The 17692-nt window shown below is 40.2% G+C and overlaps 1 protein-coding gene across 1 annotated transcript in view; it reads left to right on the forward strand.

Annotated features, from left to right (window-relative positions):
- SLC44A1 (solute carrier family 44 member 1) overlaps nucleotides 1-17692 on the forward strand; it is a 232354-nt gene that overhangs the window by 207060 nt on the left and 7602 nt on the right. The gene's annotated exons all lie outside the window — the stretch shown is intronic.

Consider the following 17692-nt stretch of genomic DNA (forward strand, 5'->3'; position numbering starts at 1 on the left):
GTATCCCAAAAATGTAGAGAACTTGGCAAATTATGACTAAATACAATATGGCAGTGAATGTGACAGTCAAAATAGAGCCAAATGGGGCTTCCCTGGAGGCTCAGTGGTAAAGAATCCACCTGCCAATGCGGGAGACACAAGTTTGATCCCTGATCTGGGAGCATCCCACATGCCGTGGATCAACTCAGCCCATGTGCCACAACTGTTGAGGCTGTGCTCTGGAGCCCAGGAGCTGAACTATTGAGCCTATGTACCATAACCACTGAAGCTCACGTGCCCTACAGCCCGTGCTCCACAACAAGAGAAGCCTTTGCACTGGGGCTAGAGTGTAGCCCCCGATGGCCACAACTAGAGAAAGGCCCCCTCAGGAGATAAGACCCCACACGGCTAAAAAATAAATAAATGAAATCATTTTTTGAAAAAGGGTAAACCCTAAGAATTCTCATCACAAGGAAGAAGATTTTAAAAAACAGAGCCAAATGACAAAAGACTGAAAAGCCACAAAAGAAAAAGACAAGTTGAAGAAACATCATATTAACACAGAGCCCTTTGGTGGGAAACATGCTAATAGCTCACACAGCTTTTGTACTTTGAGTGTGACTAGTACCAATGACAGCCCAAGCGTGGCTGCAAGACAGAGCGGATGACTGATGTGGGGAGCTGATGGTGATGGTAAAACATTACCTTGCTTTATTCCTACCTGAAGGATTCTTAAAGTCTGATTCTTAAGAAGAAGTTTTGTAGTTAGCTCACAATGTTGTGTTAATTTCTGCTGTACAGCAAAGTGACCCAGATATACATATATATATATATATATATATATAATCTTTCATATTTTTTTCCATTACGGTTTATCAGAAGAGACTGAATATAGTTCCCTGTGCTATACATTAGGACCTTGTTTATCCGTCCTATACATAATAGTTTGCATCTTCTCATCCCAAACTCCCAGTCCTTTTACTCCCCCATTCTCCCCTCCCTGGCAACCACAAGTATCTTCTCTATGTCTGTGAGTCTGTATTTGTTTCTAAAGATTGTGCACATTCTTTAACCCAGCAATTGTGTATTTAGAAATTAAAGATGTGTGAGAATATTTTGTTGTGAACCAGAGTCTTGTTCATAATCACAAAATATGGCAACCAACCTAAATATCCAACATAGAAAATGAGGTAAACAAATCACATCTACACCTGTTCTTCCCTGGTCCCTCCTCTCTCAATAAACGGAACCATCATTAAATCAGTTGCTCAAGCCAGAAACCTAGAATCATTTAAAAATTTCATCCTTCTCTTTCCACTTTTCATTCCAAGTCTTATCATTTTCCAAAATACACAGGGTATCATCTTGTAGGTGTATTAACTTAAGCAGGTAACAGACACCATAAAGCCTAAAAGCTAATGAGGAAGATTGACGGCTTTCAAGTGTTTACTCACCACCGATAGAGGAATATGTATCCTCTGCTCATTCCTGGGTAGTGACTAGGAAAAATAAAGAGAACAGTAAGGCGTTGTTTTGTTTCTGAAATATTTGTTTAGGCTACATTGGGTCTTAGTCGTGGCACACATCATTGCATCATGTAGGATCTTTCACTGCTGTGCACAGACTCTCTAATTGTGGTGCTCAGGCTCAGTAGTTGCAATACATGGGCTTAGTTGCTCTGTGCTATGTGGAGTCTTCCCCAACCAGGGATCGAATTCACTTCCCGTCCATTGTAAGGGGGATTCTTAACCGCTGGACCACCAGGGAAGTCCCTAGAAGGCATTGTTTAAGAAGCCAGCTAATTGGGTGTGGATGACTCCACAAATATCATGGAAGATGAAACTCATCTGAGAACCATGGACAAGGAAGAATTAGGAAACACTGAGGGCAGCGGCTGGGAGGACCAACCCCATGTCCAAGGAGCAGTGGCTGCGTGGGCGCAAGAGGGCCGAGAGGAGCTACTCCACGTTCAAGGTCAGCAGGGGTGGCGGTGAGGAGATACCTCTCATCCAAGGTAAGGAACAGTGGCTGCGCTTTGCTGGAGCAGCCGTGAAGAGATACCCCACGTCCAAGGTAAGAGAAACCCAAGTAAGACGGTAGGTGTTGCAAGAGGGCATCAGAGGGCAGACACATTGAAACCATAATCACAGAAAACTGGTCAGTCTAATCACACGGACCACAGCCTTGTCTAACTCAGTGAAACTAAGCCATGCCCTTTGGGCCACCCAAGATGGGCAGGTCATGGTGGAGAGGTATGACAGAATGTGGTCCACTGGAGAAAGGAATGGCAAACCACTTCAGTATTCTTGCCTTGAGAACCCCATGAACAGTATGAAAAGGCAAAATGATAGGATACTGAAAGAGGAACTCCCCAGGTCAGTAGGTGCCCAATATGCTACTGGAGATCAGTGGAGAAATAACTCCAGAAAGAATGAAGGCATGGAGCCAAAGCAAAAACAATACCCAGCTATGGATGTGACTGGTGATAGAAGCAAGGTCCAATGCTGTAAAGAGCAGTATTGAATAGGAACCTGGAATGTCAGGTCCATGAATCAAGGCAAATTGGAAGTGTTCAAACAGCAGATGGCAAGACTGAACAAAACATTCTAGGAATCAGGGAACTCAAATGGACTGGAATGGGTGAATTTAACTCAGATGACCATTATATCTACTACTGCAGGCAGGAATCCCTCAGAAGAAATGGAGTAGCCATCATGGTCAACAAAAGAGTCCTAAATGCAGTACTTGGATACAATCTCAAAAACAACAGAATGATCTCTGTTTGTTTCCAAGGCAAACCATTCAATATCACAGTAATTCAAGTCTATGCCCCAACCAGTAATGCTGAAGAAGCTGAAGTTGAATAGTTCTATGAAGACCTACAAGACCTTTTAGAACTAACACCCAAAGAAGATGTCCTTTTCATTATAGGGGACTGGAATGCAAAAGTAGGAAGTCAAGAAACACCTGCAGTAACAGGCAAAGTTGGCCTTGGAATACGGAATGAAGCAGGGCAAAGGCTAATAGAGTTTTGCCAAGAGAACGCACTGGTCATAGCAAACACCTTCTTCCAACAACACAAGAGAAGACTCTACACATGGACATTACCAGATGGTCAACACCAAAATCAGATTGATTATATTCTTTCCAGCCAAAGATGGAGAAGCTCTATACAGTCAGCAAAAACAAGACTGGGAGCTGACTGTGGCTCAGATCATGAACTCCTTATTGCCAAATTCAGACTTAAATTGAAGAAAGTAGGGAAAACCACTAGACCATTCAGGTATGACCTAAATCAAATCCCTTATGATTATACAGTGGAAGTGAAAAATAGATTTAAGGGACTAGATCTGATAGATAGAGTGCCTGATGAACTATGGACGGAGGTTCGTGACATTGTACAGTAGACAGGGATCAAGACCATCCCCACGGAAAAGAAATGCAAAAAAGCAAAATGGCTGTCTGGGGAGCCCTTACAAATAGCTGTGGAAAGAAGAGAAGTGAAAAGCAAAGGAGAAAAGGAGAGATATAAGCATCTGAATGCAGAGTTCCAAAGAATAGCAAGAAGAGATAAGAAAGGCTTCCTCAGCGACCAGTGCAAAGAAATAGAGGAAAATGACAGAATGGGAAAGACTAGAGATCTCTTCAAGAAAATCAGAGATACCAAGGGGACATTTCATGCAAAGATGGGCTCGATAAAGGACAGAAATGGTATGGACCTAACAGAAGCAGAAGATATTAAGAAGAGGTGGCAAGAATACACAGAAGAACTGTACAAAAAAGATCTTCACGACCCAGATAATCACGATGATGTGATCACTCACCTAGAGCCAGACATCATGGAATGTGAAGTCAAGTGGGCCTTAGGAAGCATCACTACGAACAAAGCTAGCGGAGGTGATGGAATTCCAGTTGAGCTATTCCAAATCCTGAAAGATGATGATGTGAAAGTGCTGCACTCAATATGCCAGCAAATTTGGAAAACTCAGTGGCCACAGGACTGGAAAAGGTCAGTTTTCATTCCAATCCCAAAGAAAGGCAATGCCAAAGAATGCTCAAACTACCACACAATTGCACTCATCTCACATGCTAGTAAAGTAATGCTCAAAATTCTCCAAGCCAGGCTTCAGCAGTACGTGAACTGTGAACTTCCAGATATTCAAGCTGGTTTTAGAAAAGGCAGAGGAACCAGAGATCAAATTGCCAACATCCAATGGATCATCAAAAAAGGAAGAGAGTTCCAGAAAAACACCTATTTCTGCTTTATGCCAAACAAAGGCTTTGACTATGTGGATCACAATAAACTGTGGAAAATTCTGGAAGAGATGGGAATACCAGACCACCCGACCTGCCTCTTGAGAAAGCTGTATGCAGGTCAGGAAGCAGCAGTTAGAAGTGGACATGGAACAACAAACTGGTTCTAAATAGGAAAAGGAGTACGTCAAGGCTGTATATTGTCACCCTGCTTATTTAACTTCTATGCAGAGGACATCATGAGAAACGCTGGACTGCAAGAAGCACAAGCTGGAATCAAGATTGCTGCAAGAAATGTCAGTCACCTCAGATATGCAGATGACACCACCTTAATGGCAGAAAGTGAAGAGGAACTGAAAAGCCTCTTGATGCAAGTGAAAGAGGAGAGTGAAAAAGTTGGCTTAAAGCTCAGCATTCAGAAAACAAAGATCATGGCATCCGGTCCCATCACTTCATGGGAAATAGATGGGGAAACAGTGTCAGACTTTATTTTTTTGGGCTCCAAAATCACTGTAGATGGTGACTGCAACCATGAAATTAAAAGATGCTTACTCCTTAGAAGAAAAGTTATGACCAAACTAGATAGCATATTGAAAAGCAGAGACATTACTTTGCCAACAAAGGTCCGTCTAGTCAAGGCTATGGTTTTTCCTGTGGTCATGTATGGATGTGAGAGTTGGACTGTGAAGAAAGCTGAGCGCTGAAGAATTCATGCTTTTGAACTGTTGGTGTTGGAGAAGACTCTTGAGAGTCCCTTGGACTGCAAGGAGATCCAACCAGTTCATTCTAAAGGAGATCAGTCCTGGGTGTTCTTTGGAAGGAATGATGCTAAAGCTGAAACTCTAGTACTTTGGCCACCTCATGCAAAGAGTTGACTCATTGGAAAAGACTCTGATGCTGGGAGGGATTTGGGGCAGGAGGAGAAGGAGACGACAGAGGATGAGATGGTTGGATGTCATCACCGACTCGATGAATGTGAGTTTGAGTGAACTCCGAGAGTTGGTGATGGACAGGGAGGCCTGGCGTGCTGCGATTCATGGGGTTGCAAAGAGTCAGACATGACTGAGTGACTGAACTAACTGATCCAGGTTTGTATTGATACATGTAAATCATACATACGGTACTATATTGATAATTTAAGATATTTTTCAAAGTTAATTTTGACTCGATGGTATCAGTATAACCTTATGACCCTGAGCCTCAGGGTCCTCACCCTTGCCCTCTTCCCTCTGAACCCCTTCCACTGTGCAAGGAGTCCACTTGAAGCCCACTTATTCCCCCTGAGACCACACAGGACCCCAGAACTCCCACTTCAAACAAGGTCTGCGTGGCTCTCTTCTCCAGGTACTTCCTCCTAAGGGTAGATCATATCTGTGGTAGACGGTGTGGATGGAGCTTGGATTAGTGGGTTCAGGAGCAGGGTCTTTGTCCTCTTGCTTCAGCCCTGAAAATGTTAGCAGCCACCTTGGATGAGGGCTTCTCTGGTGGCTCAGCTGGTAAAGAATCCACCTGCAATGCAGGAGATCTGGGTTCGATCCCTGGGTTGGGAAGATTCCCTGGATAAGGGAACGGCTACCCACTCCAGTATTCTGACCTGGAGAACTCCATGGACAGTATAGTCCATGGGGTCACAAAGAGTCAGACACAACTGAGTGATTTTCACTTCACGTTGGATGAAATGCTTACTACTAACTGTTGGGACTAACCAATTCCCCATGCCATTATGGGGCTTCCCAGTTGGTGCAAATGGTAAAGAATATGCAGAAGACACAAAAGACTCGGGTTCAATCCCTGGGTCAGGAAAATCCCCTGGAGTGGGAAATGACAACCTGCTCCAGCATGCTTGCCTGAAAAATTCCATGGACAGAGGACCCTGTTGGGCTACAGTCCATGGAACCACGGAGAGTTAGATGTGACTGAACAACTAACACACACACACACACACACACACACCCCATTGTATCTCATATCCAGCTATTACCTCAACACTACTACAAGTCCCCTAGGATCTCTTGTTTGGGTTTTTGCTGTACTTTCCTAACTAGTCTACATCACATCTCACACTTTTCCTCCCCAGTCCATTCTTCAACACATTACAAGCAGAGTGGGCTTTTCTAAAATAGAAATCAGACCACGTTACTTCCACAGACAGAAAGTACAGTACCTACTCCCTGCCACAGCACAGAAGCCCACTGGCTTGTCTGTCCCAGCCTCATTAAGTGTGAGCCACAGTGAGGAACCCCTTTCATTTTCCAGTACTTCCTACGAATTTTTCCGCCTCAGGGCCTTCTTATGCACGGCTCTCTCTGCTTAGAACATTCTTCTCAGTTTTCATGTGACAGGTTCTTCATCCTTCAAGTCCACAATTTTCCCCCCAGGCAGACCTTCTGCACTCAACTGTATATGCCTATTTTTTTTCCTCCTAGTAGCCATTATTTTTTTTTTCCTTCAGGGCATTTTATCACAAAATAGGCCTTCAGTATTCCTTTTTCTTCTTTATTTGTTTAATGCCTATTTCCCCCCTCATCAAATTATAAGCATCATGATCATAATGTATATACCAGAATTTAGCACATCATAGTACATATATGCAATTAAGTAATCTATATAACTGAATATTATTTAGTAAATAAAAATAATGTTTTCTATGGATATTACTGGTATAGAAATTTGGACATGATATAATTTTAAATGAAAACAAGGTCATATAGTAATATATAATCTCATTTGTCTTTTATAAGTGTGAATGTATGCTACATATGTTTACAAATTTGTGTATGTGTTTGTGTTTAAAAATTGTGTAAGATGTAACAGTGGTTATCTGGGTTGGAAAATTGTGAGTGCAGTTTATTTTCTTAATTTTTTAAAATACTGATTGTGTATTATCTTCTTAAGATGATATTTTAATTTTTTAACTAAATAAATACCTCATACTACCTATACAGAAACTATTACAGTAACTTGACATTTTACCTGGAAGCAGTCTAGATGTCCAGCATTAAGGGAATGTTGAACCAGAAGATGGAACATACATTCAACAAAATGCTGCTGCTAAGTCACTTCAGTCGTGTCCAACTCTGTGCGACCTCATAGACAGCAGCCCACCAGGCTCCACGGTCCCTGGGATTCTCCAGGCAAGAACACTGGAGTGGGTTGCCATTTCCTTCTCCAGTGCATAAAAGTGAAAAGTGAAAGTGAAGTCGCTCAGTCGTGTCCAACTCTTAGCGACCCCTAGGTGGCCATTAAAAATCATTTAATGTGATCGATGTCACAGCATGGTAAATCCTAATCATATAACATTAACTCAGAGATGAATAGAAAATAGGATGAAATAATAGAAATAATTTTTAAGTGATGTCATTGCTTTGGAGTGATAGATTTTTTGTTTGATCTCCAAACGTCCTGTAATAATATTTTTTACAATTAACTTTTTTATTTTTAAAGGAAGTATGTGTTTTAACAACTTATATATGATCTCACCTTGTTACATGTTATTTTTCTTTGGTAAGAATATTTGTGTTATGTAGTCTTTCTATACAGGCTACATCAAAAAAAAGAAAATCTCAAATATCCTGGGATATGTAATGCATCACGCATTCCACAAGGTGGCAGTGTCATTGTATTAAGCAGCTTTGCAGAACTTGCTAGGATTACCTAGTTGAGCTCAGTCGGTCTGTGGTGTCCGACTTATGCGACCCCATAGACTGTGGCACGCCAGGCTTCCCTGTCCATCACCAACTCCCGGAGCTTGCTCAAACTCATGTCCATCGAGTCAGTGATGCCATCCAACCATCTCGTCCTCTGTCATCCCTTTCTCCCGCTTTCAATCTTTTCCATCATCAGGGTCGTTTCCACTGAGTCAGTTCTTTGCATCAGGCAGCCAAAGTAATGGAGTTCCAGCTTCAGCATCAGTCCTTCCAAGGAATATTCAGGACTGATTTCCTTTAGGGTGGACAGGTTGGATCTCCCTGCAGTCCAAGGGACTCTCAAGAGTCTTCTCCAACACCACAGTTCAAAAGCATCAATTCTTAGGTGCTCATCTTTCTTTAGAGTCCAACTCTGACATCCATACAGGACTACTGGAAAAACCATAGCCTTGACTAGATGGACCTTTGTGGGCAAAGTAATGGCTCTGCTTTTGGATATGCTGTCTAGGTTGTCATAGTTTTTCTTCTAAGGAGCAAGCATCTTTTAATTTCATGGCTGCAGTCACCATCTGCAGTGATTTTGGAGCCCCGAAAAATAAGTCTGTCACTATTTCTACTGTTTACCCATCTATTTGCTATAACGTGATGGGCCAGATGCCATGATCTTGGTTTTCTGAATGTTGAGTTTCAAGCCAACTTTTTCTCTCTCTCCCTTCACTTTCATCAAAAGGCTCTTTAGTTCTTCTTCGCTCTCTGCCATAAGGGTAGTGTCATCTGTATATCTGAGATTATTTTTTTTAATTTTATTTTATTTTTAAACTTTACAATATTGTATTATTGATGTTTATCCCACCAATCTTGATTTCCAGCTTGTGCTTCATCCAGCCAAGCATTTCACATGATATACTCTGAATATAAGTTAAATAAGCAGGGCGACAATATACACCCGTGATGTACTCCTTTCCCGATTTGGAACCAGTCTGTTGTTCCATGTCCAGTTATGAATGTTGCTTCTTGACCTGCATACAGATTTCAAGAGGCAGGTAATGTGGTCTGGTATTCCCATCTCTTTAAGAATTTTCCAGTTTGTTGTGATCCACAAAGTCAAAGGCTTTGGTGTAGTCAATAAAGCAAAAGTAAATGTTTTTCTGGAACTCTCTTGTTTTTTCTATGATCCAAGGGATGTTGGCAGTTTGATCTCTGGTTCCTCTGCCTTTTCTAAATCCAGCTTGAACATCTGGAAGTGTTCAGTTCACATACTGTTGAAGCGTGGCTTGGAGAATTTTGAGCATTACCTTGCTAGCATGTGAGTGAGTACATTTGTGTGGTACTTTGAACGTTCTTTGGCATTACCTTTCTTTGGGATTGGAATGAAAACTGACCTTTTCCAGTCCTGTGGCCACTGCTGTTTTCCAAATTTGCTAGCATATTGAGTGAAGCCCTTTCACAGCATCATCTTTTAGGATTTGAAATAGCTCAACTGGAATTTCATCACCTCCACTAGCTTTGTTCATAGTGATGCTTCCTAAAGCCCACTTGACTTCATACTCCAGGATGTCTGGCTCTAGGTGAGTGATCACACCATCATGGTTATCTAGGTCACCAAGATCTTTTTTGTACAGTTCTTCTGTGTATTCTTGCCACCTCTTCTTAATATCTTCTGCTTCTGTTAGTTCCATACCATTTCTGTCCTTTATTAAGCCCATCTTTGCATGAAATGTTTCCTTCGTATCTCTAATTTTCTTGAAGAGATCTCTAGTCTTCCCCATCCTATTGTTTTCCTCTATTTCTTTGCATTGATCACTGAGGAAGGCTTTCTTATCTCTCTGTGCTATTCTTTGGAACTCTGCATTCAGATGGGTATATTTTTCCTTTTCTCCTTTGCCTTTAGTTTCTCGTCTTTTCTCAGCTATCTGTAAGGCCTCCTCAGACAACCATATTGCCTTGTTGCATTTCTTTTTCTTGGGGATGGTCTTGATCACTGTCTCCTGTACAATGTCACAAACCTCTGTCCATAGTTCTTCAGGCATTCTGTCTATGAGATCTAATCCTTTGAATCTATTTCTCACTTTCACTGTATAATCATAAGGGATTTGATTTAGGTCATACCTGAATGGTCTAGTGGTTTTCCCTACTTTCTTCTAAGTCTGAATTTGGCAATAAGGAGTTCATGATCTGAGCCACAGTCAGCACCTGGTCTTATTTTTGCTGACATTATAGAGATTCTCCATCTTTGGCTGCAAAGAATATAGTCAATCTGATCTCAGTATTTACCATCTGGTGATGTCCATGTGTAGAGTCTTCTCTTCTGTTGTTGGAAGAGGCTGTTTGCTATGACCAGTGCGTTCTCTTGGCAAAACTCTGTTAGCCTTTGCCCTGCTTCATTCTGTACTCCAAGGCCAAATTTGCCTGTTATTCCAAATATCTCTTGACTTCCTACTTTGCATTCCAGTCCCCTATAATGAAAAAGATATCTTTTGGGGATGTTAGTTTTAGAAGGTCTTGTAGGTCTTCATAGAACTATTCAACTTCAGCTTCTTCAGCGTTACTGGTTGGGGCATAAACTTGGATTACTGTGGTATTGAATGGTTTGCCTTGGAAATGAACAGAGATCATTCTGTCATTTTTGAGATTGCACACAATCCTTTTTGGACTCTTTTGTTGACTATGATGGCTACTCCATTTCTTCTAAGGGATTCTTGCCCACAGAAGTAGATATAATGGTCATCAGAGTTAAATTCACCCATTCCAGTCCGATTTAGTTCACTGATTCCTAAAATGTCAATGTTCACTCTTGCCATCTTCTGTTTGATCACTGCTAATTTACCTTGATTCATGGACCTAACATTCCAGATTCCTATGCAATATTGTTCTTTATAGCATCGGACTTTACTTCCATCACCAGTCCCATCCACAACTGGGCATTGTTTTCGCTTTGGCTCCGTCACTTCATTCTTTCTGGTGTTAATTCTCCACTCCTCTCCAGTAGTGTACGGGGCACCTACCAACCTGGGGAGTTCATCTTTCAGTGTCTTATCTTTTTGCCTTTCATACTGTTCATAGGGTTCATGGGGATCACCTGATGCATTGCATTATTCCTAACATTATTTTTCCTGATATTTGATTTACAGTGACATTTACATTCCTTTTAAGTCCCAGGATTGTAATATCTTTTGTGGTTTTTATTTTTAAATTATAAGTTAAATAATTCCCTTGGGTGGTAAAATAATTCCTCTCTCTTCACTACTACTTTGCTCATAAATCTTTTCCATTTTTAAAAATAATGATCAAAGAATATCCGCTGCTATTTCCTAAAAGCCTTTTTATGAATGAGTCCTCATTTACTCCTGCAGAGTAGATGTTCTTCCCATTTCACAGATGAGAAAATAGAAGCTAAAGGAAGATTGGTAATTTGCCCAAAGTCACACAATTATATTTAATTCTGTATTTTACCAGAGTCAGAATTCAAGCCCAGTCTCTAGAAAGAATTTGTTAAATAAGTAAATTGAAAAATAAGGAAATAAATGGGTCAGTATGTTTGTATATCTGTCTGCCTATCTATCTACTATCTATCCGATTCAACTCATATAAAAAATAGTTATATGGGGAGTCCCTTGGTGGTATAGTAATTAGGATTTCAGACATTCACTGCCATGGCCCAAGTTCAATCCCTGGTTGGGGAACTGAGATCCCACACACCGTGTGGTGTGGCAAAAAGAAAAATAAAAAGAAAAAGTTTATATGAAACTAACAGCGATGGTTGTGATTTATAGTCCATTTAACGCCATGGACTGTAGGCTGCCAGGCTCCTCTGTCCATGAGATCTCCCAGGCAGAAATACTGGAATGGGTTGCCATTTCCTTCTCCAATATGAAACTAATACAACATTGTAAATCAACTGTACTTCAGTAAAAATATAATAAATAAATTAAATGTTACAGTAAGTAAAATACACATTAAATAATTTCTATATAACATGATATATGTTTAACATGAAAAATGCTTCTGCTTACTGTGATATTTGAGACTTTTCCCTATGGTATCAAAATTCTTTGAAAGCTGCACTAATAGATTAACAATACTCTTTCACTTGAATCTAAATATTATATTTTATTCAGTCTCTCTTCTGTAATTGAGTTTAGCAATTGCCTCTCAAAATTAGGGGATTCACACCCACACGCTCATCTATCATTGCTCTCAAGTCATTTCTGGCTACCCTCCCTGCATTCTCTCTGTTCCGGTCAGCAGACCTCTTGGAACCTTGCTGTTCTTTGAATCAGCAGGTGTATTTCAGGGCCTTTGTACTTGCTGCCATGTCTCCTGCCTCATGTGCTTCAGGTCTCACTACAGAAGCTACCCTATCTGTGAAGCCTTCCTTGAACTACTTATGGAAACAGGTAAACTAACTCTGCCACCATATTCCCTGTCTCAGTTAATATCCCTTATTTTTCTGTATAGCACTTATTATCCTTTGACATAAAATTATTTCTTTGCCATCTGTCAAAAAGGTCTCTGCAGTTTTAATTAGAAGACTATTAGGTATTTAAATTAATTTGGAAAAAATAATTATTCCCATGCAGAACTTTGATATTATCTCAATTTTGTTGGAATCTTCTTTTGTGTCTCTTAGTGTGTGTATGCCTTAATTACAGTTCTTATAGTGTGGGGCTAAATTTCTTACCAAAGCTTTTGATAGTTTTCTTTATTTTCATGAGATATAATTTACGTATCATAAAGTTTACCATTTCAGTGTATGATTCATGGTTTTGAGCATTGTCACAAAACTGTGCAACCATGACTGTATCTAACTCCAACACTCTTTAATCATCCCCAAAAGAAGCCCCATACCTTTCAGCAGCCTGTGCCTCTTCCCCTCACTCAGCACCCGACAATCACCAATCTACTTTTTTTCTCTATGGATTTGCCTATTCTTGATATTTCATGTAAATGGAATCACACAATAGGTAGACTCTTTTGTCTGGCTTTTTTCAGTTAGCATAATATTTTCAAGGTTAAACCAAGTTGTAGTGTGTACCGGTACTTCAGTCCTTGTTATGACTGAATAATATTCATTTGTGTGATATGCTACATCTTGTTTATCCATTGTTAAGTTGATGAATATTTAGGTTGTTCACACCTTTTAACTATTATGAATAATACTGCTATGAACATTTGTGTATGAGTTTTTGTGTGGAAATATGTTTTCATTTATCTTAGGCATATACCTAGGAATGGAATTGTTAGGTCATATGGTTTAACTGTGTTTAACTTTGGATGAACTGCCAAACCATGTTACATAGCAGCTGTACCATTTTACATTTCCATTTATGTATGATGGTTCCAGTTTTTCCATATCTTTGACAATATGTGCTATTTTCCATATTTTTTATTGTAGCCATTTTCATGGGTGTGAAGTGTTATCTCATTTTAGTTTTGTTTTGCATTTTCCTAATAACTAATGATTTTAAGCACCTTTCCATATGTTTTTTATCCATTTGTACATCTTTTTAAGATGAATGTTTATTCAGATCATTTGCCCATCTTTTCACTGGGTAATTTGTCTTTTTGTTGTTGAGCATAAGAGTTCTTTACATAGTATGGATACCAGATGCTTAACAGATATCTGATTTGCAAATATTTTCTCCCACTCTGTGGGTTTTTTTCTCTTGCATATAGTCTCCTTGAAAGCATAAAAGTTTTTAATTTTGATGAAGTCCAATTATCTGGTTTTTCCTTTGGTAGCTTGTTCTTTTCTTGCCATATATAAGAAACCATTGTTGCTGCTGCTGCTAAGTCACATCAGTCGTGTCTGACTCTGTGCGACCCCATAGATGGCAGCCCACCAGGCTCCTCTGTCCCTGGGATTCTCCAGGCAATAACACTGGAGTGGGTTGCCATTTCCTCCTCCAATGCATGAAAGTGAAAAGTGAAAGTGAACTCACTCAGTCGTGTCTGACTGTTTGTGACCCCATGGACTGCAGCCTACCAGGCTCCTCCTCCCATGGGATTTCCCAGGCAAGAGTTCTGGAGTGGGTTACCATTGCCTTCTCCTAGGTTGCAAAGATTTGGTCTTTCATTTTCTTCTGAGAAGTTCTGAAAGATTTAAATCTTTCAGCTATTTTTAGTTAATTTTGAACATGGTGTAGAGTATGTGTTCAACTTTCTTCTTTTTGCATGTGGCTGTCTGGTTGTCCAGTCACCCTTTGATGAAAGATGATTCTTTCTCTATGAAATGGTCTTGGCACTCTTGTCAAGGTCAAAATCAGTTGACTATGGATGCGTGGATTTACTGCTGGACTCATAGTTCTATTCCACTGGTGTTTATGTCTTGGCAGAATTTTTGATAAATACTTGTGTGAACTGTGTGCATTTTTGTCTCTAACAAGTACCTGGAGTGTAGTTGAACTGGCCCAGGCTTCTTACCTGTCACCTGGCTTGGGTAAGAGACTGACATCTCCTCTGAGACATGAGGATCTTAAGAGGAATACATACCTGACAAGAAGGTGTAGAACTCTAATTCCATGGGTCTACTTAGAGACAAACTGACAAATTAGGTCCAAATTCCATCTGCTATAGTGTGGTTAAAAGAATTTGAAACCTTGTTAATTTTAGGCAAATATAACTCCATACACTCATCCCAGCATCTGGTAAGTATCTGTTGAGACCCTCCTCTGTACCATGCTCAATAAAGCAGCTTTTACTATGAGGACTTTTATTTCTCCAATATAAACTATTTGCAAAGTTACCAAAAACAGTAAGTTAACTGTATGAAATTATCTTTTTTTGGTCAAAAACCATTGAATGGTGGCTCTAGTTCATGAACAGTTGATTACAGCTCTTTTCTTTGTCAATAATTATCTAGGAGGCCAACTACAGTAACTGTTTAGGCCACTCCTTGTTAAAGGTAATAAAACCTTATCATTTGTATATAATAAAATGCTTGTCCTTCTGTTCCATTCTGTTGAAGATGGGGGGGAGGATTTGCAGGATTGCATAAAACTTATATCACATTATTAACAAGTGATGTAGAAAGAAAGGGGCAACAACAATGATTCCCTGGGCCTGGAAACTTTGTCTGTCTTTAGATAAAAGTTCTGTTGCACTACAGTCTGCTAGAACAACCAAAGACTGAGCCCTCCTTCCTCTTTACTGATGCCAGAGATCCTATAGTAGCATAGTCCAGTTTGTGTCTGGTAATGTTTAATCCTGATGACAGCCAGAACAAGAATCATCACTCTGAACCCTGGAACAAAGATGGTTTTCTGCTCAGCTTAAGTTCTGTTACAGTGCATTAAAGCGAACTCACAAAGATGGACCAGACTTTTAAATGAAATAATTCCTCTTTAAGTTGTTTAAAATTGAGCCTTCCATTGGACATTATAAAAATAAAAAAATTCTGTTTGTCAAAGACAGCATTTAAAAAAGGAAAGGTAAACCACAGACTGGAAAAATGGTATTTGCAAAATACATTTGAAAAAGGACTCACCTAAAATGTATAAAGAGCTTCTGCATATCAATGAGATAAAGCAAGATAAGCCAAATGGGTAAAAGACATGGATAGACATGTCACAAAAGAGGATAGTCAAATGCCCAATGAGCATATAAAATGATACTTGGCATCTTTAGTTAACAAGGACATGCAAATTAAAACCACAATGAGACACTACTACCCACCCACCCGAATGGCTAAAATTTAGGATGTTGACTAGGTTGTGGAGCAACTGGAACTCTCATACACTGCTCATAGGAAAAGAAATAAAATAAGCACACTGGAAACTTTGGCTGTAGTATTAAAGTTAAAAATAAATAAACATCCCAAGATCCAGCAAGTCCACTCCTGGTTATGTACCCAACAGAAATGCATGCACATGTGTATTAAAAGAGAAGTTCAATAATGTTCATGGAAGGATTATTTGTAAGGGCCTCAAATTGGAAACACCTCAACTGTCCACAGTAGTTGAATGGTTAAATAAATTGTGGTATATTCATTCAGTGACAAACCATGCAGAAACAAAAAAGAATGAACAATAGCTAACTTGAGAAAACACACATAAATCTCAGAGATATAATGTTGAGCAGAAAGTTAGACACAAAAGAATACATGCAGTGTAATTTAATGGTCGAATCAAGATTAAAAATAGGCAAAACTAATCTATGGTAAAAGAGAGCAGAGTAGTGGTTACTTTAGGGAGTGTGTTGACTGGGAGGGATCAAGACAGAGTCTTCCTGGGTGCTGGAAACAGTCTGTATGTCAATCACCTGTAAAAATTCATTAGCCATGTATTCTTAAGATATGTACATTTTATTGTATTTATTTAATTTTTTTAATGTATACTAAAAAAATTGAGTTTTCCAGATACCATCCTCTATTCTGGTAAGTCAGGCATTCTGATAGCCCTTCTCATCCTCAGCAGACAATTAAGGGGGAGTCTCTGAAGAGGGTAAAACAGGACATAGGGGGGCATCAGAAGCAGAGGGATCGTAGTAAAGACAGGAGGTTAAGTGGAAATCTGTACACTGACAGCAGAGGATCTGAAGCCTCCTTCTCCCTCTGAGCTCCCAGAAATCTAGCAACCATGCCTTCAGACCCTAAGCAGGAGACTGGAAGATTATTCTCTGGGAAATCTGAGTAGGCCAAGGGAAAATACCTAAAGATATTAACACCAGGAGTTCTCCAACAAAATGGCCCAGCCGAATCATCCTGTAGTGAAGTTCTTCAAAACCAACACCTACCCACAAATAAAAAGCTTTCCATTAGTTTTTAGCACCCTATTCTGTTTTTTTTTTTAATTGGTGTATAGCTGATTTATGGGCTTCAGCAGTAAAAAATCTACCTGCAATGGAAGAGGCCCAGGTTTGATCCCTGGATGGGGAAGATCCCCTGGAGGAGGGCATGGCAACCCACTCCAGTAGTCCTGCCTAGAGAATCCCATGGACAGAGGAACCTGGCAGGCTGCAGTCCGTAGGGTCCCACAGTCAGATACAACTGAAGCAACGAAGCAGCAGCAGCACGGCTGACTTACAGTGTTGTGTTAGTTTCTGGTGCACAGCAAAGTGATTCAGTTGTACATATATACTGCTGCTGCTGCTGCTGCTGCTAAGTCGCTTCAGTCGTGTCCGACTCTGTGCGACCCCATAGACGACAGCCCACCAGGCTCCCCTGTCCCGGGGATTCTCCAGGCAAGAGTACTGGAGTGGGGTGCCATTGCCTTCTCCGATGTATATACTACATGTACATAAATATGTGTGTGTGTGTATATATATTCTTTTTCATATTCTTTTCTTTTATAGGTTATTATAAGGTATTGAACATGCTGAGTTCTCCATTCCTTTTTTTAAAGGAATTTAAATTTTTGGTTGTCTTTATTCCTAATGACAAGGGAACATGATGGAATTTAGACCCACTGTCCACCCACCTATCCATCATCCAGGCAGCCACCATCCACCTGTCCACCATCCATCCATCCCTCTTATTTGTTCTTACTGAGCTCCTGATGGGTACCAGGAATGGCCAGGTCTGGGAATATAGGGGTGAACAAGGCAGCTATAATCCCTATGCTGATGAACCTCATGTGCCCCATTCTTAAGAATTACTAGACGCCTAAGGCAAGACTCTACCATGAAAGACCAAAACAAAGAGAAAACAACAACAAAATAACTTGGAGGAAACAGACTGCAAAGTGTAAGAACACTTTTAAAAAAAATTACTAAATTCAGATAGGTAATAGAGAAGATTGTTTTCATCAAAAAGTTGCGTTATTTAATAGAGGAAGGGACTTCCCTGGTGGTCCAGTGGCTGTGCTCCCAATGCA

The sequence above is a fragment of the Bos javanicus genome, chromosome 8, assembly GCF_032452875.1.
Source record: "Bos javanicus breed banteng chromosome 8, ARS-OSU_banteng_1.0, whole genome shotgun sequence".
NCBI lineage: Eukaryota > Metazoa > Chordata > Mammalia > Artiodactyla > Bovidae > Bos > Bos javanicus.